At 39.0% G+C, this 25368-nt stretch overlaps 2 long non-coding RNA genes across 4 annotated transcripts; both read left to right on the top strand.

Moving 5' to 3' along the window:
- The first annotated feature begins 782 nt into the window (after positions 1 to 782).
- Positions 783 to 2603, top strand: LOC141634155 (uncharacterized). Of its 3 annotated transcripts, none has more exons than XR_012538903.1 (5): positions 783 to 971; positions 1084 to 1181; positions 1400 to 1439; positions 2222 to 2432; positions 2545 to 2603. It is a non-coding gene; the product is annotated as an uncharacterized LOC141634155 (long non-coding RNA). The 3 variants fall into 3 exon arrangements; XR_012538902.1 differs by having other exon boundaries at positions 789 to 971; positions 2328 to 2432; XR_012538904.1 differs by lacking the exon at positions 1400 to 1439 and having other exon boundaries at positions 790 to 971; positions 2328 to 2432.
- Positions 2604 to 2616: 13 nt separating this feature from the next.
- LOC141634156 (uncharacterized) lies at positions 2617 to 21310 on the top strand. The gene is made up of 4 exons (XR_012538905.1): positions 2617 to 2972; positions 20535 to 20614; positions 20704 to 20762; positions 21050 to 21310. It is a non-coding gene; the product is annotated as an uncharacterized LOC141634156 (long non-coding RNA).
- The last annotated feature ends 4058 nt before the right edge of the window (positions 21311 to 25368 follow it).

Here is a 25368-nt window from a genome sequence, read left to right as displayed (position 1 = left end):
ATTTATCAGTTAAATTAGTCACTTTTTGCAGATAAAATGGTCACATATATAGCTTACCATCTGCCGTGCTCCTCTCTTCCTTGCTCATCTTCTTTGCACCATGAGCTGCGGCTGCGGCCATTTTCACCACTTTATTCAGCACCTCTGCCAAACCACCATCACCACTGCCTTCCTTCTCAGCACTGCCTTCCTTCTCCTCCTCACCACTGCCTCCTTCCTCACCACTGCTTCCCTCCTCACCATTGTCTCCCTCCTCACCAGTGCCTTCTGTATCCTCTGAGATGTCCTCTGACCCATCACTTTCTTCCCTTTCATCCGTTTTCATCGGCTCTCTAAATGAAACCCCTGATTTCACCTTCTCTTTTCCCTTCTGCATCGCCTGCTTTCCTCTGCCTTTCTTCTCATCTAATCAATCAAACGTCTAATTAATTCATTTTACAAAAAAAACAAATTCAATAATCCTAATCTCAACAAATCTGACAAAACTGCCTACCCTGACAATTTCTAAACAAAACCAGATCTGACCTTAAATACACACTACTACAAAAATAGGAATAAGTAACGGGTAATAGAGAACGGTCAAATTAGATAACCGTTCTATAGAAATTAAGAGAACGCTTTTCTTAGGTAAGCGTTATGTAAAAAAAGAATAGAGAACGACTTCCATATTAACCGTTCTCTACATTTATTAAAAAAAAAACCAGATTAAAACCCATCTAACTTCCTTTATTCTTTATAATAATAATAATAATAAAATAATAATAATAATGCTATTATACACCGTACTTTGCAAAACAAAGATACAACCCCCATTTTTTTTAACTGAACCCCTTCAATCCTTCCTCTCATCTCCTTCCCTTTCACTAACCTCCATCACCCGTCTTTTGTCAACTATCGAGAACCGCCGCCAACTGTCTTACATCGTCGATCGCATTGCCACTGTGCACCACCACTTTTCGCCTCTTCATCTGGTCCGAGATTTATAGTGTTTGCTCACATTACTCCAAAATTTTGAGGATTTATTTTTGTTAGGGTTCGAATTCCACATATTAATCGAGAAACTTGTGTCTTTGAAAGTTGCAGGTTGGTTGTGCTAGTTTGAGGTCTTTACTTTAGTAAACCCTAGAAATTGGGGATTTTTACATTAAAGAGGAAAATTGACAAAAATGGATAGAATCGAGGTTTGTTTCTTGTTTCACATCTCTTGTATTCAATATATTCGTATTCCTTGTGCTCTCCTCAGTACTCTGTATATGTGCTGCAATTATTGGGCTTTTTTGTATAGATTTTATATGTATCATTTGATTGTGTTAGATATTACCTCAATATCATATTTTCATAATTGATGAACAAGGGCTCAGTCATTTTTTTTCTCATGTGTCACACTATTTTTTCATAGCTTCAAGAGGCCTTGGATGTCACAACCAAGATCAACCAAGGTAGCGTTCTGTTTTTATTTTTATTATCTGATAGATGTTTGATTCTTTGGTATTAAAACGACTATGACTATCCTTGAAGCTCTTGTATTTTACTATGATTCTATGAACAACTAAAATGATTATTGGGCTAAACTTAATTGTAGTATGATAATTATACTAAACAAACTCAATGCCTTCCTTGATTTATGCTTTAGTCGTACGAGTAACCTCGTTGATAAGTTAATAAGTTATATACGGTGTGTGTGTCTGTGTCTGTGTGTGTGTGTGTGTGTGTGTGTGTGTGTGTGTGTGTGTGTGTGTGTGTGTGTGTGTGTGTGTGTGTGTGTGTGTGTGTGTGTGTGTGTGTGTGTCGTGTTTGTTGAAAGTCAAATTTTTTGTTGAAATTGTGATTTGAAACTCTAGGGGCTGATGGAGGCTGGTCCCAATTCTCTCTGTTATGAGCATTATTGAAACACAAAGGACCTAATCACACGTATCACGTTTTATTCCATATTCTCTACTGTACATTACATTCGTTCTTATTATTAAACCTTGATATATATATATATATATATATATATATATATATATATATATATATATATATGTGTGCTTTAATTTAGTTGGTCCTGCTTATTAAAGTAAGCCAGTAGATTTGCTTGGCCAAAAGTTAAATTTTTTTTTTGGGTGATAAGATTGATATGTTGTGCTATGGTATAGGGAGTACTCGACTATATATTATTCTCCATCTCGGTTGCTGTAAACTTCTCATTTTGGGTGATAATGTTGTGTTGTGTTATGAGGAGTAGTATTCGGCCATCATCTTACATGTTCATTTACATTAAAAATATTTGCTTTCATGAATTAATTTTATCCATTATATCATGCCTACTTTGTTTTTGCTTTTAGGTTAGAGTAGAAGGACATGTTGAAAAAGTTTCTGAAGAGGAATCTAAGCTCTACTTTCATAGTCGTCCCCGAGGGAGTCAAATTGGAGCAATCGTGAGCCAGCATGTTTGGTCACTTCACTCACTTGTTTCATTATTCTTAAATTAACCCTACATAGTTCTACATAACTGTGAATTATTGTTGACTAAGGCCGATTTCCTCTTTTTCTGCTGTTCAGAGTAGCATTGTTCTAGGTCGGCAATATCTTCAAGATAAGGAAGAAAAATATTCAGATGGATTAGTGGTTTGATCTTTACTTTATTTGGTATTGGAGGAACCTTCATGAATACAAGTTTCTGCTGAATTAATCTGAACATGTCATCTTCTGTCAGATTTAATATCCTGCAAAACTAATAACAATATGTTTCAAGTATTATTCTATGTACATTTTAAGGGGCTGATGTTGAGTTTCTTACCGCTTATCAATATTTTTGCAATTAAATTTGCGGATTATGTCCACATTCCCCTTCCCATTCATAGATTAATCACCCTGTTGCTTGTATGTGCAGGAGTGTGATTCCCAAACCCAATTACTAGGGTGGATTCAGGCTGTATCCAAAACTTTTTGAGTTTTGGCAAGGGCCAACCTTCTCGCTTGCATGACAGGTGCATTAGTTGTCTATTTTACCATATTTTGAGGAGGTTTAATGTGTGTGGATGCATAATCAACATACTTGCTCCTATTTAAGAAGATATCAGTGTGGGATTGAATTGACTGTTGATTAACGTATTTGCAGAAAATTTATTTCTTCTCCTCTATTTGGGTCAGAGTGGATCTTTTCTATATCTTTGATAAATGGGTTTTGGCACTCATCAGCTACTGTACTTTTTTTTCAAATATAATCATGCTAGGCAATTAGGTGTAGAATTAATAAGCTTGTTATTATTGATTGCCTTTTTTTCAGATTGACTGTGATCTTATCGGGATTTCTGCATTGGTATAATTGAGGCATGTAGCTTACCCCCAAGGTTGTTTTATATTGTCTCAGTCACTCATCTGGGTGAATGCTTTTGATTTTGGCCATCCTCTTTATTCAACTCTTCTGTGCGGTAACATCTTTCATCTTTGATATCACCGAGATTAAAGAAGTAAAAATTTGTATGTCACTATGTTTTGCCTATTCCTAAGAATTGCCTGATTGTGAACCAAGTGTAATACCCGTCCTTTTAGGGACCCTTTGACCAGCGTTGACTGACCTTCGGAGCGGGAATAGTTCTTAGGGGTGCGTGCCAAAGCTATCTTGGATTACGATTTATGAGTGGTACTCGATAGAGTAGAGGCTACTCGATCGAGTAGCGTGGTTACTCGATCGAGTAGGGGGTCACGCGATCGAGTATGTGAGGTACTCGATCGAGTATCGGGTTTTCAGCGAGGGTTTTTAATCGCGTTTTGTTAAATCCGCAAATCATTTCCGCCTCATTTCTTCTATCCACTAGTCTCCTTTTTCCCTTCCCTTCACCATAAAACCTCCATGGAAGCCTTTTGAAGGTCCTTGTGCCTTAAGAGAGCATAGCTTGAATCGGGTAGCGGTCTTTTGCCGGGTTTCTCCTTGTAGGTATGTTGTCATCATCATCCGTATCCTTGCCTTTACAATTAGGGTTTGCTTGATAGTAATAGGTGATTGTGTTGTGGTTATAGGCTTTGCTTGATTGTTGGATATGCCATTTGTTGGCATGGATTGGTTGCAGTTGCGTAAAGGTAGGTTCGCCTACTCAGTTTCTTGGTCCAGGTGATGTCGTCACTCATCCGATCAAACACATTTATAATACTCAACATACAACTAGTTAGCGGTGAGTCGAGGTCGATCCATGGGACGGTGTGCTTTGGGTTCTAAGTCTATCTATCTCAATTTATGCTAGTGTCACAATTGATTGGGTTTGTAGTTGTATCTAGACTAATGCAAATAATATAGTAAAACAAGCAATAAAAGGAAAGATGTAAACCATTGATTAAAAGTGCTAGGATATCATGGGGTCATAGGGGATTCATGGTATTGATCATACAAACATGTTTACAAAGATGCAAGCAATTAATGTTGTGGAGGAACCGAGTTGGTTTATGTCTTACAGTTCGTAGGAAGGGTTGGGTCCCGGAGCCGAATCGATTAGATTGTACAACACCTACAAGTCGACTTACTTTCCTCCTATTCAACTTCTATGCATGGTCTAACAAAACTCGAGTTGGTTTATATCTTACAAGTCAAGTTGAGTAGATAAGAGATGGTAAAAATGCAAGGATTCATAGGCTTAGCATTTCATCAAACATAACATGTGCATAAAGTTGACATCACAACAAGCAAGCAATTTAATCATGTGAACATATTAGATTAAGCATGAATCAATCTCATGTTAGTTTCCCTTAATTACCCACTAATCCTAGCTAAGTAACTACTCACTCATCATCATGGGAAACATGTCATTAATGGTGTCAATCATCACAACAAGTATAAACATGATAATAGAATGAAGAAATGAACAATAAAGATTAAAGAGTAAAGTAATTATACCAAACTTGAGGTGATCCAAATAATAATGCAAAGAATAATAGAAGGACTTGATGATTGATGGAAGGTTGTCAATCTCCCAATAATAACGTAATAATCTTCAATTACCCAATAATAAACTTGAATGATAAACTTGAACAATAATTAAGAAGAGATTAATGTGTAATTTGTGGAAAGATTAAAGTGTAATCTATTCTAATCTACTCCTAATCTAATCTAAGAAAATTTCCTAATAAAAACCACACCTAATTAATTTACAAAATGGGATATTTATAGTGGAAATTAGGTGGATGCATTTAGGGTTAACTAAGGATAATTTAGTAATTACACTTTTTAAATGGAGCAGGGAGGAGCCGGTATTTCTCGAAGGAAGGGCTTCTCTCTTTGTAGGTTGGAGAAGACGAAATTATGCTGTGAAGAAATCCGTGCGTATTGGAGTCGGGACGGGCGGATTCTGCTGATGGAAGACGAGCGAATTCGATGAAATCCGGGCGGATTCTGGCGGGGCAATCCGAGCGTCTTTGGAGGAAATCCGCTCGGATTGTGTTGTGAGGAGACGGGCGGATTGTAGACAATCCGCTCGGATTGTTCTTCAGCAATGATTCTTCTTCTTTTCTTCCCTTTTGTTCGCTTCCATTTTATTCTTGCGGGAATGATCTTTAGTCTTTGCTTCCTCTTCATACTAGTCCATCTAGTATCATCAATAAGCTTCCAAATATGCACGAAAGACGGGAATTTCCGCCTTATTATCTCCTTTTCTACAAAACATATGAAATGCGATAGAAAAGCAAATAGGGAGGTTTTGACGGATAAAATGGCCATAGAATGTTATAATAGTATGCAAAATAGGCTCAATTAGGGAACTAAATGTGCGCAAATAATGGTCACATCAAATATCCCCAAACCGAACCTTTACTCGTCCCGAGTAAAGAGGTGACAAAAACTAGACCTTTATTTAAACTAGCCTAATAATATAACCGATATGAGACAATTAGCGGGTCTCACTCCGCCCCTTCAACTCACAATAAGACAATCATGAGGTAGGATGCCTTCTTGCAAGGAAAGGTGGGTCTTGCCAAAATGGCGACACATCCAATCATTAAGAACACAAAATCAAGTAATGGATGCATCTACAAAAGAATAGCCACTTTCCTCATCTAAGTGGCGGAAATTATCTACAAGGGAAGCAATTCAAGGGTACACACTCCTTCATAGATGCAATTTCTTCAAACTACTAAGCCTAGAAGGATACCAATAAATCACCTCCAAATTGTGTCAAGCTAGGGTACCTTTGTCCTCAATCGTTAAATGCTTTTGTCAAGAGTAGACTCCCTATGGTGTTAGAAACACTGGAGGATCGCGGAATTCCCCCTCTTGCCTAGACAAGAAGAAGGGTCGTTCCCTCTCTACCATGCACAAAAATGGATAAGATGGAAAAGGGATCGATAGATATTTGAGTTTCACTTTGGGAGTTTGCTTTCATTTTTGTTTTTCCCCCCAATTTCTTGTGGCATATAACATTTGAGAACACTTTCTTGCCATTTCTTTTTGATTTTTGGCATTTCAACACTTGACAACTTTCAACTTTTCTTTGCATTTATTTTTGAACATTTTCAAAGTCACCCCATATGTAGGGAGGGTGCCTTATTTTTGAAGCTTTAGGAGTCTCTTTTTGCTCCTCTTTTCTTTTGATGCATTTTGCAAACTTTCTTTCACTTTTCATTTCATTGAACTCAAATTGATTTCTTTTTGTGCCCATTCCCTTTGATAACAAAATGTGTGGTAGAACATGGATGAATGATGGATGGATGCATGATTTCAAGGGTCACCTTGGAATAAACGGTAGCCAAGGAGTTATCACACCACAAGGTACTCTTGACCAGGCCTTAATCCATGGGTCAAAGGATACTAGCATGACACATCCTAGGGTGTTTTACAAGTATTCTAACAAGCAAAGTCTTAAGAAGAAAAAGCATCTACTAGGGCCTATATACACTTGTCAAGCTTCCCAAGTAGACGGTTTCGCAAAATTTTTCTAACATGCAACTACATGCCATGATGCAACTAGCATATATACATCCTAATGCAAATGATTCTACCAACTAATATGCCATATAAACTAAAAGCAAGTCCTAAGTTCACATTGTTTTTACCGCATCAATCAAAATAAAGCCACATAGTCATTAACATAAAGAGGAAAAAGGAGATTGGAAAGATCATACCATGCGGTCTTCAATATCCTCATGTCTCGGATGTGGCGTAGTCAATCAATGTGAACAAGGATGAACAAACACAATATATACAATAATATATACATGACTACACTACAAAGGAAATGAACTTGTTTTTGGATTTTTCAAATTTTCAAATTTTTATGGTTTTTGTTTTTATGAAATTAAAAGACATATTTTTGTGATTTTTCGAAATTTTTCAATTTTTATGCATTTTTGGAATATAAATTCCCATCCCCCACTTTATTTTGGACATTGTCCTCAATGTACATGTAGGAGTAGGAATGAAAAAGAAAAACATGTTTTTGGATTTTTGAATTTATGCAATGATATGAATGAATGTATGCTCTAACTAAATGCAATTCTATATGACATATATAACAAATGAATGCAATCTAAACTATAATATATGATGCATGATAAATGCTTAAGTCACCTATGATCAAACCTCCCCAAACCGATTTAAACACTATTTCTAGTGTAGAAATGAATAGGTTTGGCCATTAGTAACTATGCATGAATTCTAATCTATATGCAACTATCTACATGAATTATATTACAATGCAACTATACTATGAACTAACTAATGTAAATGCAATGTGAAATATAATACAAATGCATGCAAAAGCTACACTAAATGCAATGTATATACAAAAGAGAGAGAGAGAGGGAGAGATGGGTATCATACAAATGGAAGTGGTGAAGTGGGCCTCTTTCACTCGTCATCCTCATCTTGGTCATATCCATAACCATGAGAGCTCCCGGCTTGATCGTATCCGGGGGCTTGGCCCCAATATCCTCCTTGGTCAAATCCTCCTCCTTGACCCGAGTACCCTCCACCTTGGCTAGAATGCCCTCCGTCTCCTCGACCCCAAGCTTGATCCCCATAATTTGGGAACAAGAGCTCCGGTTGTGCCCAAGAGGGCTTAGGACCATCGGGGTCAATATACCCTTGTTGAGCCATGTTATAGTATTGGGGGTAGAGGGCCAAGTAGTTGTCTTCCCTCCCTTTATGCACCCCAAGGTCCACTCTATTCATGAGTGCCATCAAATCATTAATGCCCGGGGTACCGGGGATTGCCGGCCGAAATTCGGTATATGGGGTAGGGTATGGCGGGATAGGTACGTAGGAAGGTGGGCGAATAGGTATTCCCGGCCCTCCACGAGGTGGTTGACGGTGTGGCTCTTCCCTTTGAGGGGGATTATCAAGAATTTGGATATCAAGGAGGTAGCTTGGTGGAGGAGAGTATGGACTCAATCTTGGGTCAATGCCCGGTATCTTCCATCCTTCAAGGATCATTGAAGTGCATCCCTTGGTGTGCCACTCCACACTCCCATATCGAGTGTAGTTACACCATCGGTGACTGTGGAAGATGGTGTGCTCATCAATCAAAGTCCTCCCCTCAAGAGGAGTATAGGTTCCTCGGGTATTGAACCCGGGACAAAGGTGGTGGGCCAAAATGGTAATTAAACCTCCCATCACGAAGGTTTTGAGTTGGGTGGTCCCTTGAGCTAAATCATGGAACCTAGTAAGTATCTCAAGTGGTGTATTAAAGTTATAACGCCTCACCGCTCGAACATTCAAATAGGACTCAAGAAAAGTTAAGTCGATGAGAGTACACCTATCTTGTTCGTACCTCCCATTGATGCAACCGGCTACAAAGCGCTCGGTGAATTGAATCACCGGATGTTGGATGGCAAAGGTATAGCAATGCTTGATATGGGTAAAGTCCCTCCCGGAGATAGCCTTCCAAAGAAAGTCCACACCAAAATTATCGGGCTTTTCGGTATAGTCGGTGGGTACTTCAAGACCGAAAACATAGGCAAATTCCTCAAGAGAAAGAACATGGTCTAGGTTGCATAACCTAAACTCCATGCACATTGTTGTGGGTATCCGCCACAATGCGGAGGCTACTCAAGAATTCAAGGGTGAGACTAAGGTAAGTCTCTTCATGGGCATGGAAAAGTTTCCCGATGCCAAGGCCATTAAAGAACATCTCGGTAGGGTACCTTATCTTAAGGATTTCCAACACCCTAGTGTCTACAAATTGAGTGGGTTCGTACTTCTTACCTAGTAGCTCGACAAATTTTTGGCGGTGGTCGTCGGATTGAAAGAGCACCTCTTGAAAGTGGTTGAGTTGCTCAATGCCTCCCCTCATTAAGGGTTGGGAGCTCCTTGGTAGCACTACCTCTCGCGGTATTAAAGAGGTTGATCCCTTGTGCTTCTTCCCAAATGATTCAACCAATTTCTTGGCCTTTGCTTTGGTGTTCATCAATGGTGCCATTTGGACGTTGATGATGGGGGTGTTTTTGAGGATGGGAGGGTGATTTTGAGGATTGAGATGAGTGTTTTAGGGTTTGGTAAGGTGAGGAAATGAGGGAGAAAGGGGGTGGTTATATAGAAGAAGTAGGGAATCCGAACGGATAAGGTTGGATCAAACCCGTTTAATCCGAAGGAACAGGACAATCCGAGCGGATTTCTGTCGGGACGGGCGGATTGTCGAAGAAAAAGACGGACGTCTTTGCTAGAATCCGTACGGATTCAAACACAGCAAACTTCCTCGGCTGAGAAGTGGAAAAAGTCGGGCGTATTGTGCCTAGGACGTGCGGCTTGATCGGGACGGGCGGATTGTGAACAATCCGCACGGATTTTGTCACAGCTTGAAATCTTGTTTCTGGATGACACACGGGACGGGCGTCCCGTGAAGAAGACGGACGTATTGTCCAGGACGGGCGGATTTGCTCGAATCCGCACGGATTCTCCTTCAGTTTGAACCTTTTCTTTCCCGTGGGTCTTGGTCGGGCGTCTTCCTCTCGATCCGGGCGTCTTCTGGTCTTTTCCTTCTTTTTCTTCCTTTTTCGTGAAATGATGCACCCTTCTTCACCCATTTTCTCTTTTTCCTTATCTTTTTCTGAAATTTGCTCATGAAACATGTAAGATAACTCTCTCTCTTCTCTCTCATGCAAGAAATTAAATGCAAAAGTAAATGTACAATATTATACAAAGTAAAAGGGTCCAAGAAATATCTTACAAATGGTGGTTTGAGATAGGACTCCACCAAACTAGTTCAAATGGTAGAAATTCTTGTCCATAGAGCTCAAAGCTCTTAATAAAAGATCAAAAGCTTGTGAACAAGCTCCAAATAAACACAAGTATGGGTTGCTCAATTTGAATATGAAATTTGGCCAAGGAGGCTTGTAAAATGTTCTTTTTCTTACCTTCTCCTTAGCGTTAGAGCTTTCCCGATGCTTCAAATAGGTAAACCCATGATTCTTGGCAACACTAAGCATGAAGTGTGGTTCATTTTCATCCGTGGACTTCCACTTACCAACTTCTTCTTCAATTTTGGTGATGATGATAACATTTTGATTTTTCAATCCTTCCAAGGTAGAAGGAGAATTTTCATGACTTTGATGATTGGATACCTTAGGAGTTGAGATTGCGGGTGCCAAATCTTCACAAGTAGCCTCACGAGCAATTTTCTCTTTGAGCTTTTTCACCAAGTAGGTCTTGTAAGAAACTTTGGCCTTTTGAAGAAGATCTATCATATCTTCTTCAATGATCATTGGCTCCATGATGGGTGCCAAGTGGTCTTTATGAAGAATAAAGGAAGGCCGTTCTTCTTCATGATAGGGTATCTCAAATGCCTCAAGGATAGGCTCCTCAAGCAAGGTGATATTGTGAGTCCCTCCTCTAGGCTCATCATCATTGTTGCTATCTTCACGTGAATCATAAATGGGGGCTTCATTTAGCTCTTTTTCCAACACCTCAACGTTCACATCAAAAGACACACCCTCATACTCACAAAGGTTAAGAGTATTTGGATTGCTCAACCTCATGTCTTCCTCATTGAACACAATGCTTTCATAGTCACAAGAGCTCAAGGAACTTGGCTCCTCCCACTTCTCATTTTCCATGTCAAAGGTCACTACTTCAAATTCGCATTTATGCTCAATGTCCAAGGAACGGTGGTGAGTGATTGCTTGGGATTCTTTTAATTGGGCAATTTGAATCCCGAATTCCTCTCTTTGGATAACAATGTTTTGAAGAACATTATCTTCTTTTCGGCTCTCTTCTAGCATTTGTTTGAAGAAGTTTTGTTGATCTCCCATCATTTGGAGAATCATGTTTTGAATGGGTTCATCTTTTTGTTGTGGGTAGGTGTGAAAGTGGTTGTATTGTGGCAGTTGAAGTTCATTGTGAAATGGGTATTGGGTGGGTGGTTGTTGTTGATATTGGTTGTGGTGATTTTGGTGGAAAAAATTGGGGTAGTATTTAGGATTTCCATTGTATGAATAATAAGGTAGGTTTGTATTGACTTGCTCCTCAAACTCCTCATACCCATAGTCATACTCAAAGAATCTACCACATACTCCATATGTTAAGTCTTGGGCCATCATCATCATAGCTAAGACAAGTAAACAACTACAAGCATGGAAACTACACAAAAACGGTAAGAACAATCCTTGAGGAACAAGTTCCTCAAGGTGAAAGCACAATTAAAATAGACAAACAAGTAAGAACTTAATCACATAGCACCGTCCCCGGCAACGGCGCCATTTTGGTCCGGGTGATGTCGTCACTCATCCGATCAAACACATTTATAATACTCAACATACAACTAGTTAGCGGTGAGTCGAGGTCGATCCATGGGACGGTGTGCTTTGGGTTCTAAGTCTATCTATCTCAATTTATGCTAGTGTCACAATTGATGGGGTTTGTAGTTGTATCTAGACTAATGCAAATAATATAGTAAAACAAGCAATAAAAGGAAAGATGTAAACAATTGATTAAAAGTGCTAGGATATCATGGGGTCATAGGGAATTCATGGTATTGATCATACAAACATGTTTACAAAGATGCAAGCAATTAATGTTGTGGAGGAACCGAGTTGGTTTATATCTTACGGTTCATAGGAAGGGTTGGGTCCCGGAGCCGAATCGATTAGATTGTACAACACCTACAAGTCGACTTACTTTCCTCCTATTCAACTTCTATGCATGGTCTAACAAGACTCGAGTTGGTTTATATCTTACAAGTCAAGTTGAGTAGATAAGAGATGGTAAAAATGCAAGGATTCATAGGCTTAACATTTCATCAAACATAACATGTGCATAAAGTTGACATCACATCAAGCAAGCAATTTAATCATGTGAACATATTAGATTAAGCATGAATCAATCCCATGTTAGTTTCCCTTAATTACCCACTAATCCTAGCTAAGTAACTACTCACTCATCATCATGGGAAACATGTCATTAATGGTGTCAATCATCACAACAAGTATAAAGATGATAATAGAATGAAGAAATGAACAATAAAGATTAAAGAGTAAAGTAATTATACCAAACTTGAGGTGATCCAAATAATAATGCAAAGAATAATAGAAGAACTTGATGATTGATGGAAGGTTGTCAATCTCCCAATAATAACCCAACAATAAACTTGAACGATAAACTTGAACAATAATTAAGAAGAGATTAATGTGTAATTTGTGGAAAGATTAAAGAGTAATCTATTCTAATCTACTCCTAATCTAATCTAAGAGAATTTCCTCCTAAAAACCACACCTAATTAATTTACAAAATGGGATATTTATAGTGGAAATTAGGTGGATGCATTTAGGGTTAACTAAGGCTAATTTATTAATTACACTTTTTAAATGGAGCAGGGAGGAGCCGGTATTTCTCGAAGGAAGGGCTTCTCTCTTTGTAGGTTGGAGAAGACGAAATTATGCTGTGAAGAAATCCGTGCGTATTGGAGTCGAGACGGGTGGATTCTGCTGATGGAAGACGAGCGGATTCGATGAAACCCGGGCGGATTCTGGCGGGGCAATCCGAGCGTCTTTGGAGGAAATCCGCTCGGATTGTGTTGTGAGGAGACGGGCGGATTGTAGACAATCCGCTCGGATTGTTCTTCAGCAATGATTCTTCTTCTTTTCTTCCCTTTTGTTCGCTTCCGTTTTATTCTTGCGGGAATGATCTTTAGTCTTTGCTTCCTCTTCATACTAGTCCATCTAGTATCATCAATAAGCTTCCAAATATGCACGAAAGACGGGAATTTCCGCCTTATTATCTCCTTTTCTACAAAACATATGAAATGCGATAGAAAAGCAAATAGGGAGGTTTTGACGGATAAAATGGCCATAGAATGTTATAATAGTATGAAAAATAGGCTCAATTAGGGGACTAAATGTGCGCAAATAATGGTCACATCATTTCTGTAGATAGTCTAGTGTGTCGATTGTTGTGTCGTTGTTGTTGTATTGCGATTGTGCTGTGTGGCAGCGTATATACGGTTGTGATTGCAGATTGTTTGTCTCTGGTTCTCGAGACGCGTTCTCGGCTGAGTGGAGTCACTTGCGGGAGTGGCTTCACGCCCTAGTTTCGCCCTTCGTGGAACCCGCCACGGAAGGGGATGTGCATATTAATTGGACAGGGTTATCGCTAGGTATGATGAGCGGGGATTTGGTGGGTACGGCTGCGGTCCCCACGCGGTGGTCGGTGGAAGGGATCGGTGACGGAGATTGACTGGAGTGGGTGTGATTGTGGGTGGCTGATTGTGTTGCATTGTATTGTTAGATGTTGTTGGCATTGTTGTGTCTTATCTCAGTACTGACCTTGTGTGGTTGTCTTGTTGTTTTATGTGTCTGCCGTGATCCCTTATGGTGAGCAGTCTCTCTTAACAGGTGATGATGTCGTTGGTAGCTGGAGTCCGGGCAGGGATTAGTCTTCACGAGATTTGATAGCATTAGTGGATAGTCATTGAGTTGTATCTTTTATATCGTCAGTTGGTTTAAATCACTTGTAATATAACATAATAGTTCTTTTATCGACGTTTGATTATTACTGTCCTTGGGCAACCGAGATGGTAGTGCCTTATATGCTAAGGAAGGCGTAGTTAAGGCTCCTCTGGATATGGGAGTGTTACAAAGTGGTATCAGAGCGACGATTTTAGAACCTGTAACAAATGAAAATAATGAACGTAGTGAGTCTAATAAAATGAACCTGGTGTATGTATAATGGGAGCCCCGCTGATGCTAGATTTTGGGTGAGTAGGCGCCCTCATTTCAAAATCTTGGCCCCATGATACTTAAGCCAGTCACGGGGTATGGGAATGTGGAGTCCGTGTGTATATATGTGATGTGTATGTTAGTTGTGTCAGAATTATTTGAGGTTGAGTCTTTGCTAACGCGGAGGTGGGTATAGTAGTTGCGTTTGGATGGGGCTTAGTGGAGCATTGGCATGGTTAGTGAGCTTATACGATGATTATGAGAAACGTGACAAAAGTTTATTTGATAGAAATGCGTGGAAATGTGAAAATGTGAAAATGTATGCCATAATATGAAGGTGATCATGTTAGCATTTACTTCAGGTTGTTAATAACGGTAATTATGTACGAGTTCATAAACCCTACCATAATTACAATGATGATAGTTATAGAATTGTTGAGTTATAATATGAGATATAGAATATAGTAATGCGTATATGCCTTGTTTATTGGTTGAAATTTTCCATTTGCATTAATGACAATCGATTCATGTAAGATGATTTACTTATGATTGGATTTGGAATATGATAGGTTAATTTGTTATGTAGAGTATACATTATATTTTTATGACATATGAAAGAATGAATTAATCTTAATTATATGTTTCATGTTGGTATGAACCCGAGTTTAGTAGTAATGTGGTAAGATAAAGTTAAGTATGGTATGATGACGTGATTATGCTTGTGAATGACTCGGTAGCAGGTAAACCGAGTTGGGTAATTTGTTGTAGCATAGTATGACATAAGCCTTGATTGTTGAGACGATGTGGTAGGCTTGAGTAATAATGGTAATACGTGAACGAGTGTGATAATTAGTGTCGAATTCCGAACTTAGTTTTGAATCGAGACGCGATATTGTTTTTGCAGGAATCTTAGATCTACTTCGTAGTTTTGACCATGTACTTAACTATACTTGACCGAGTGCGAGTGCTTACTAGGCCGAGTAGACCTCACTCGATCTCGTTAGGAAGCTATGGCGTCGGGATGTGGAAATTTTCTGCAGATACTCGACGAAATAGCGCCTACTCCATCGAGTAGAAGGCACTCGATCGAGTACCCTAGACACTCGATTGAGTAGGCTACAGTACAGAGCCACTTACGGTTTCTTAAAACCCTTATTCTTTCTTATTCTCCTCATTCTTCTTCCTTATTTTGACCCATAAGCTCATATAATCCCTCAAAATCTCTCATACTCTTGTATTGATGGTGACTAGTTGGGTTAATTACTTGTTAGTTCTGTTCTTTTACTTGCCTTTTTAATCAAGGTATGATCTTTCCTTTATTTACATGTTTTTATTGCTTTAAATTTGTTGGAATGAAGGTGTAATCTGAAATTTTCGATTCATATGGATAGATTATTGCTTTTAATTGTTGTAATATGATTCACATGCCTTGTTTTCTTGATTGTTGGTGATTAATTGCTGTAAAATAGATTGGAAATCACGAAATTTGGGGGCCGAAATTTCTAGGGTTACAAAATCAAAAATTTATTTTGGTTGTTTTACATTGATTAGAAGATGGAATTGAGTGCTATACATTATACATATCATGTTGAAGGATGAGTTTTGATGATTTTCACCTTAAAAGTTGCCTTAAAACTCCGTCTTAAAAGTGCCCCAAATTGAAATTCGTCTTCTATATTTGAAATTCGGTGTTGAATATGAATGTTTAGGTAAGGGATAAACTTTCATATGATAGTGGTAATGTTAATTGATGGGGAATATGTCAAATTTGTTACAGCTGTAGAGACCGTCTGACAAGCCTAATTGAATTGTTTTGTGTCTAATAATGAAAGTTGATGATGATATGTTCTAAATTACTTTGCTATGAGCATGTACAAGTACCTCACATGTTATTAAGAGTGTGTATGGAGTAACATTGAATCATGCTAGGATGTTAGAATTGGTTGGGTATGTGTGTTCACCATGATAAACTTTCCACAACTATTGAACATGAGTGGCTATAAACTGAGTTTGCATATCAAATTGGGAATTCGTTGGTGACGTGTGTACTTAGCTTCGCATTCAAAGTTCAAATGTATGAATTATGTGCTTCACATGCCTATACAAATTTGTTTAAGTTATATGCTAAAACTGATGCCGAGACCGAACGTAGGGACCCGTCAGAGTAAACGGGGAAGGGTGACACAGCCTGAGATTGGGGAGGGGAGTGGACCCGTGGTACCCACGGTACCGGAATACCCTTCGATTGTGTTTGTATATTTCAAACGAAGAGAGCGTTTTGTAGCTTTGCAAAAACGCAAAATGAGGCCAACGAGGTGTGTGGATACTACACGTCTGACTGATTTGGGAATAGAGACGGATGTCCTTCCCATATTTGAGACCTTGGGCTTTACGGGTTTGTACCGGCTGAGGAAATACTCCTACCCTTTTCTTACCTTGGAGTTTATGAGATCCTTTAGTTATGACCCAGCTGCCCAGACCGTTGAGTTTCGGTTGATGAATACCAGTTTCTTGCTTACTATGGACCTTTTTGCTTCTCACCTTGGGTTGGCCAAGCAACATGCTGATTAATGATGTTCAGCATGTCACATTGAGGATCTTCCTTCGTTCTCTCTCGAACCTCCTTTACGATAGACCAGATATCAGTAAACTGAACAACCATGAGGTGTTACTTCTGATGTCCTACCTCAACCCGGAGCGGGCCAGGAAAGTGGTCTTTAATGCTCCTGCCATCGTCTGCACTAGCCTTGCTTTGATGGCTACTACCTCTTCCCGGTACCTGAGTTGTGGCGGATCTCCACTCGGTTAGCTGAAAAGCTAACCTCCTTTGAGGCTTCTTCGGAGTATGTTCCTCTGGCTACACCGGTGCCCACGATGGACCGTGACTACTATCTCGACCTGAAATGGTTGAGAACTTTGGCCGACGGTAGCCTAGCCTGGAGAGTGTGGGGGATGAGTTGGATGGGGATCCCGGCCCCTGAGCACCTTCCACTGACCGAGCCGTTAGAGCCGGTGGTGACAGCTGTTGACTCCGACGAGGAGGAGGAGGATAATGATGTGCCCCGCCAGTTGCAGACCTACCTCATTGATGACACGATTCTAGAGGTGATGCCCGAGCCAAAGAAGGGGGAGAACGCGGCGGTCAGGGAGGAGAGACCCAGGTTGGGGAGAGGACCCCGTAGAGTGAGAAAGAGGACCGCTGAGACCAGACCACGGCCGGTAGCACCACCACAGCAGCACCCTTTTCCGTGCTACCCCTACCTTGACACCCCGGAGACGCGATCGAGTTACTTGGCAGAGATAGCGTCATCTACCTTGACACTCAGGAATATGCACGAGATGGCGTACACTCAGGGGATTGGGACCGAGGGACCGCATCCGGTTTGGTGGAGTAGTGTTGGGGACTATAGTGGGGTTTTCCACTCTTACGGGGTGGATCAGTCAGCTTGGGGGACGCCTCAGTCCTTTCCCTACGGTGGTTTGACCCCATGGCACGTAGGTCCGGGAGATGGAGCGGGAGTTGATGCAGGTACTGGGTCATCGGGAGCGGGGACTTCGGAAGGCGATGGTGGTGGTGATGAGGTGATGGAGGAGGAGGAGCAGCAGCAGCAGCAGCATGAGTGATACTCCTATTTCTTTATCCTAGTTATGATCGTGATGTTGGATGTTGGTAGTTGTCGGTTGTTAGAACTTTTATTTGCGGATTTGTATGCTTGGACATAAGGCCGGATTTACTAGTATGACCTTGTTGCAGGATTTTGGGGGTCGGGAAGTCATCCCGACTCACTTTTATGCGACGATTATGTATATACATGGGTTTATGACAGGTTTTCCAAAGGCATTTGACCTGTAGGTACTCGACAGAGTACCCCATACTCGGTCGAGTAGCTACAGGTATGACCGAATTGATGCATTCTGATCTCGAGGCTACTCGATCGAGTAGCCAAGACACTCGATCGAGTAGCAGGGCACTCGATCGAGTACCACTGCATACTCGATCGAGTAGCACTGTTACAGGAACTTTCGAAAAATTAAAATTGTTTAATTGTTATATAATTGCATGTTTGATGTTTAATATGATTATTAGTGAGTAGTAACATGTTCGGACTGTTCAATTCATATGTTGGAAGTCGTGCCTGGTTTTAAAGGCGTCTTTGCTTCGAATAGTGGAGTTGTAATTATTCTAATGGCATTCATTTTACATCCGTTTAGTCTGCAAGTTATATTTCACCGAATTCAATATATATATACAAATTCAAATGATATGCTTATACGTGCTTGACGGTTACTAGTTGTCCGAATAGGGTTGTATGTATCGTTGTGATTGACTAGTTGTACGAGTAATATGAGTAATGTCAACAATAAATACTATGGTTTTAATTTATGTCACGATACAAGTAATAGGTACTATGAGTGGTAATTTGGTGGTGAACTTCGGGGACGAAGTTCCTTTTTAGATGGGAAGAGTAATGTCGCAAAATAAAAAGGATGATTTTGAGACTATGTTGTTGTTCGTTTATAATGTCTTGTTGATTATTTGCAAAGTTTTCTTTTACCTTGGTTACTTTAGTTCGTCGAGTAATTCATACGTTGAAGTGAAAGTTGATAGCATGTTTAAAAGATGGTCGTAAAGAGATAGTTGTGGTGCAATGTGTCGTAGTAGAATTACGTTGTTGAGTAACATAGTGGTATAGTCGTGCGGCATGAAGTTGATATGAGATATGTTTCGTATTGATAGTTGTTACTAGTGAATGGAGTAATCCCGTAATATGACGGGCGATCGTTGTTGGTGTTGGTTTGCATTGCAAGGTCGGTGTTTTAGACGATAGTTTGTAAGAGCCGATATACATATACATATATTTGGAACGTTAGATAATGATGATGATGACATGGGGGATGGCGTTTCAGGGGAGTAGGTGATTTGTGTCCGAGGAATAGTGATGTCGTGTTTTCCCGTGTCTTGTGCGTTGAGTTAGGTGAGTTGAACTTCGAGGACGAAGTTCTTTTTAACGGGGGAAGACTGTAATACCCGTCCTTTTAGGGACCCTTTGACCAGCGTTGACTGACCTTGGGAGCGGGAATAGTTCTTAGGGGTGCGTGCCAAAGCTATCTTGGGTTACGAGTTATGAGTGGTACTCGATAGAGTAGAGGCTACTCGATCGAGTAGCGTGGTTACTCGATCGAGTAGAGGGTCACTCGATCGAGTATGTGAGGTACTCGATCGAGTATCGGGTTTTCAGCGAGGGTTTTTAATCGCGTTTTGTTAAATCCGCAAATCATTTCCGCCTCATTCCTTCTATCCTCTAGTCGCCCCTTTCCCTTCCCTTCACTATAAAACCTCCATGGAAGCCTTTTGAAGGTCCTTGTGCCTTAAGAGAGCATAGCTTTAGTCGGGTAGCGGTCTTTTGCCGGGTTTCTCCTTGTAGGTATGTTGTCATCATCATCTGTATCCTTGCCTTTACAATTAGGGTTTGCTTGATAGTAATAGGTGATTGTGTTGTGGTTATAGGCTTTGCTTGATTGCTGGATATGCCATATGTTGGCATGGATTGGTTGCAGTTGCGTAAAAGTAGGTTCGCCTACTCAGTTTCTGTAGATAGTCTAGTGTGTCGATTGTTGTGTCGTTGTTGTTGTATTGCGATTGTGCTGTGTGGCAGCGTATATACGGTTGTGATTGCTGATTGTTTATCTCTGGTTCTCGAGATGCGTTCTCGGCTGAGTAGAGTCACTTGCGGGAGTGGCTTCACGCCCTAGTTTCGCCCTTCGTGGAACCCGCCACGGAAGGGGATGTGCACATTAATGAGACAGGGTTATCGCTGGTCCAGTGGACAGTCGGTGACGGAGATTGACTGGAGTGGGTGTGATTGTGGGTGGCTGATTGTGTTGCATTGTATTGTTATATGTTGTTGGCATTGTTGTGTCTTATCTCAGTACTGACCTTGTGTGGTTGTCTTGTTGTTTTATGTGTCTGCCGTGATCCCTTATGGTGAGCAGTCTGTCTTAACAGGTGTTGATGTCTTTGGTAGCTGGAGTCCGGGCAGGGATGAGTCTTCACGAGATTTGATAGCATTAGTGGATAGTCATTGAGTTGTATCTTTTATTTCGTCAGTTGGTTTAAATCACTTGTAATATAACATAATAGTTCTTTTATCGACGTTTGATTATTACTGTCCTCGGCCAACCGAGATGGTAGTGCCCTTATATGCTAAGGAAGGCCTAGTTAAGGCTCCTCTGGATATGGAGGTGTTACACCAAGTTATATCAATTATTCCTTGTGTGTGTGGGGCTTTATAATAGGCATATTCATTTATAGTTCTATTTTTCTACTTCCTTCAATCCGACTGAGAATCAGATTCCTTCCTTGCCCCGAGTTCATGTAGTTGTGATTGGAACCTAACAAGGTTTTTCTTGATTATCAGTATCACTTGGGAAGAGGTTATATTGGTGCCACCATGAAAGCGAATTTATATCGGTTATTTGAGCAAAGAGCAGCTGATTGGTATTTTCTTATACTGTTTTTCAAGTATTCAAGCTTACTACTTTCTAGGAGTTGCAATTTCCGCCTTATTTTCTTTACATTTCCTGCAGTCAATATTTCGTTATACCCTTGTGGAGAGGAACTGGATACACAATGATGTTCCCTCAAGGTCTGTTTTTACATTATGTCGTTTCTATACTCCACTAATTCAGTGCTAGCTAGTCTTGCTACTTGGTGTTGATCTATTAAGACTAATTCTAAATGTTGAGAGCTTTGCTTGAAATTTTTTCCCCATGTTTGACTTCATGTGAGTATTGCTGAGTTGGACCTGCTAGTCTAGTCTCTAGTTTTTTACCTTTTAGAACTTTTTATACTTGCATCTTTATCGTACTCACCACCTCTTTTAATTCTCCTTTCGATTACTCATATCTTACGTATGGTTGTTCTTGTTATTAGTGACAGGTTATCACTTGACACATTTCATCCTTTTATTCCTTTCTTCCAAGTGGATTAATTGACGTTGCTCCAAGATGTGCGGTTGAAGTTACAACATGAATTAAAGATGAGATTATGTGTGCATGTAGTGCTATGTTTTGAAGTTATGTAAAAGGACTTAGTCAAATTTGCTGGCTGTTTGAGCTCTGATTGTGAAACAAGTGTATTGGTATCGGTACTTGATTTTAATGAGAATAATTAAATATATTAATTTTATTCAAATATCATCAATATTTTTTTTTAAAAACTAAGAGGGATAGAGAACTGTTGCTTAGCCAACCGTTCTCTTTTCCTAAGAAAAGAGAACGCTTATCAGGTGTTCTCTAAAGCTCATTTTAACCGTTCTCTTTGATTGTGAATAGAGAACGCCTCTTCTAAGAGTTCTCTAAGCTTTAGAGAACGGTGAATTGGAGGCGTTCTCTAAAGCTCATTTCAACAGTTCTCTAAGCCTTTTTTGTAGTAGTGACATTAACGATACCATCCTTTAGTAAATTAAAATCACCATGTTCAACAACTCCATTAATTAAATCTACTCATGCATGCACGGTTCATCAACAACATTTAACAATAAACACCATTTTTTTACCTAATCTTATCTGACACAACATTCAACAAATGCAATAATATCATATCTTCCATATTTTTCTTCGGGGGTATCCTCCTCACCATTTGTTTCTTGCCCATCGAATATTCATCTATTGAAGAGATGAAGCTGATGACGGAGATTTCGAAGCTGAAAGACTGATAAAATGGCGATTTTAATGGAAAAATGACTATTATTGTTGATGATAAAGTGAGAGTGATGAGAGAGAGTGAAAAAAATGGTGTTTACTGATGTGAGAGTGATCAGAGAAGGTGAGGTTGAATTATTACGCCTGACATGAGACGAAATATGGGGAGCTCCCCATTTCTTTATTATTTTTTTTGTTTTGCTTTTCGAACATTCAATAAATTAAATAATACTTACACATTGCCCCACTAATATCCACATTACTCAATATGGTATCGATTTGGCCCGTCTTCACCTTGTGACGGATAAACTCCGTCACAAGAGAGACTAATTGATGTACGAATTACATACGGTATGTTGATCTATATTGTTATCTGATAATGATGCTTCTCTAATCTACCTGGGAGAATGTTAACTAAGGTCCCACGGATGTTTCATGTTTATTAATGAAGATAGGAAAATTTACAATTAGGGTACCTGACGTTTGGTTAAACTCCAATTTGAGTGCTTGAGGTTTGAGTAATTTCAGTTTATGTAATTTAAGCACATTTTCAGTTTACGTACTCAAGGTTTCATTAGTTTCATTTAGGGTGCCTAAACTTTATGCACAGTCTTATTTTGGGTACCTTAAATCAATTTGTTTCCTTTTATTTTATTATACACATAGAAAATTATTTATATATAACTAAACTCTTAGAGAAAAAAATGTAACTTTAAATATATTGCATTTAGGTAGGATTTTACCACTTAACTATTTTAAGGGGTGTTTGGTTGGGGGTATAGAATGGAATGGATATCAGTCATTTAAGTGTTTGGTTGGCCACATTTGGAATGGATTTAGAAACCCAGTGGATTCTCAATCCACCCCAACCCCTTGGAATCCCATACTCTACTCCTCCCCAAGTTTCTAAATCCAATCCCCCCCGGTACAAAACCTAATATTAAGACAGAAGAAAAAAACCCAAATTGCTATTGTTCTACTCTACGTAAATCTTCATCTTCTACTTTCAATACAATTTCATTATGTTATTTTTTAATGATGATCGAAGTATGATTTAGGATATTGGATTTTTAGGGTTTGAATTATGTTATTTTCTGAATTTTTTTACCGTTGTGATTCAATTGATGTTTCGTTTTGTATGAAAGACACTGGTTTCTTGATGATTGTTGACTTCTTGTAATATTCATCATGCTTGCCTTTTGGTTTTCTTGATTGTTATTGCTGTAATTTACATGTGAAATTTGAAAATACTACGGTAATATCATTGTTCTCGTTGTTGTATACAAACATGTTTAACTGAAAACACATTGTTATTTTTTCAATTTATTTGGTTAGAAAGGTATAAATGAGTTTAACTTTCTAAGGTATAGGCGACCACACAGATATGGGTTACTAAGATTACATCCTTGACCATTTGCAAAATCACTCTTGCTACAAACGAACAGTGTTGTAGATAAGGAAATGGACCACAGTTCTTATAATAGTTTGCATGCAGCCTAAAGACGAGAAAGTGCTACTACAATGATCTGACCTTTGTTAATGTGAACTGTCGATTGCACCCGTAAATATCTATAAACTAGGATATATGTTTGTCCTATTAGAAATGTGGTATTGTATTTGGTCCGTCTTTAGTTATAGACGGATATGTGCCGTCCGTCTATAGCTAAAGACAGGTCAAATAGCTTAAAAGTAGTGACATTTTTTGCCTCTACCACCCCACTTGTTACTTGTCCTATTAAAAATGTGGTATTATATTTGGTCCGTCTTTCGTTATAGACGGATATGTGCCGTCTATAATGAGATTTTGTGAAACTAGGAAGTGCCAACAGTATATTTCCACGTAAATTTACAGCTTTATAATTGTGTCCTTGAAAGCCTTTTGTGCAAGGATACTATTTTTTTTCAACCTAAACCTATCCATAATAGAACAGTTTGACCATAATTTGCATAACCCATAACTTTATGCTGAAATATGTTGTTAACTTTATCCCCTTTATTATTGTTAGACTGTTTGATTTTATAAGTTTTCCGCAAAACATCAGGTCATATTACGAGTAATAGTTTTGGGTTTGAATCCTAATATTAGAACATTGGGAATCTAACAGCTTAGGTGATTTGGTCTATGTGAATACACAAATTCTCATTATAGACAGACATTATCCGTCTATAGCTAAAAACGGATAGTGTCTCTCTCACAAATGAGACGGACTGATGTGAATATTATTTAGGATGGCTAAGAGAAGTTCAATGTGATTGTTTAAGTTACTTTTAAATTGAGTATAAAGTGTGGCCTTATTTGGTTTTTTAGAGAAATGTTTTCTTCTCAACTAACTTTAATAAGGAGGAGGAAGAAGAAGCATGTTGAATTGCTGTTGACAATTATGGTTGTTATTAATATAGTTACTATGCTATATGTAATATTGTGTATGCTTGGCGTGGCTATTCATAAAATTGAGCGCCCACGATATAGTAAAGACGAGAAAAGATATCTTAGGCAAAGACACTTGCATACACTTACTAAGCCTAGTGATATAATTTGCAAGAGTGAACTTCGTGTGAATCGAAGAACTTTTTATGTACTTTGCGAGATGGTTAAAGATATTGGAGATTTATGTGGAACTCGGAATATGTCATTAGAGGAAATTGTTGCCATGTTTTTGTATACATTGGCACATGATTTCAAAAATAGGACAATTGGAAACCATTTTTTCCGAAGGGTGAAAGTGTGAGTAGAAATTTTCATCGTTGTCTTCTTACTGTTTTGAAACTACATGACCATTTGCTTAACTTTATTTAATATTTATTTTCTTTATTGACATTGTTTTGTATATAGCATGGAATTTGGGCAGGCATCTCAAAGCGGAAGGGGAAAAAATAAGCGCATTTGGACTAAACTGGAAGAAGAACATCTAGTTGATGAACTACTAGAACTGAATAGTGATCCAGAATGGAAAGCAGATGGTAGTTTTAATAATGGTTTAAGAATAAGTTAGAGGATATGTTAAATAAAAAATTTCCAGGATGTGGCTTAAAAGCGGTTCCTCATATTGAATCAAAAATTAAATGGTTCAAGGACAAATACAATGCGCTGACAGAGATGTTTCACACTTCTGGTTTTTCCTGGGATGAGGAGAAATATATGATAAAGTGTGAAAGACAATCATATGAAGATTTTTGCAAGGTAATGCGCTTTCTCTGCCTCTCCTGCTTTAATCCTTATATTTTTTTGGTTTAACAAGTTAAATTGATCTCTACATTATTGCTGTAGCAAAACAAAAGTGCTCAAGGATTATGGAACGTTCCGTTTCCACACTTTGATAAATTGGCAATTATATATGGTCCTGATCGAGCTACTGGAACTAATTCCGAGACTTTCGTCCAAGCGGTGGATAACCAACAAAATGAGGCTGTTGACTTAAGTAGGGATGAAAGTGACGAAGATGACAATATTGATGATGATGAGCCACTTTATATTCCTACTCAATCTAGTCCAACTGAGCCGTCTTCAAAGAAAACAAAAATTGGGAAAATTTCAACGGATTATAAGAA

The sequence above is a fragment of the Silene latifolia genome, chromosome Y (genome assembly GCF_048544455.1).
Source record: "Silene latifolia isolate original U9 population chromosome Y, ASM4854445v1, whole genome shotgun sequence".
NCBI lineage: Eukaryota > Viridiplantae > Streptophyta > Magnoliopsida > Caryophyllales > Caryophyllaceae > Silene > Silene latifolia.
Note: the sequence above shows the minus strand (reverse complement) of the source record. Positions and strands in the feature narration are given on the sequence as shown.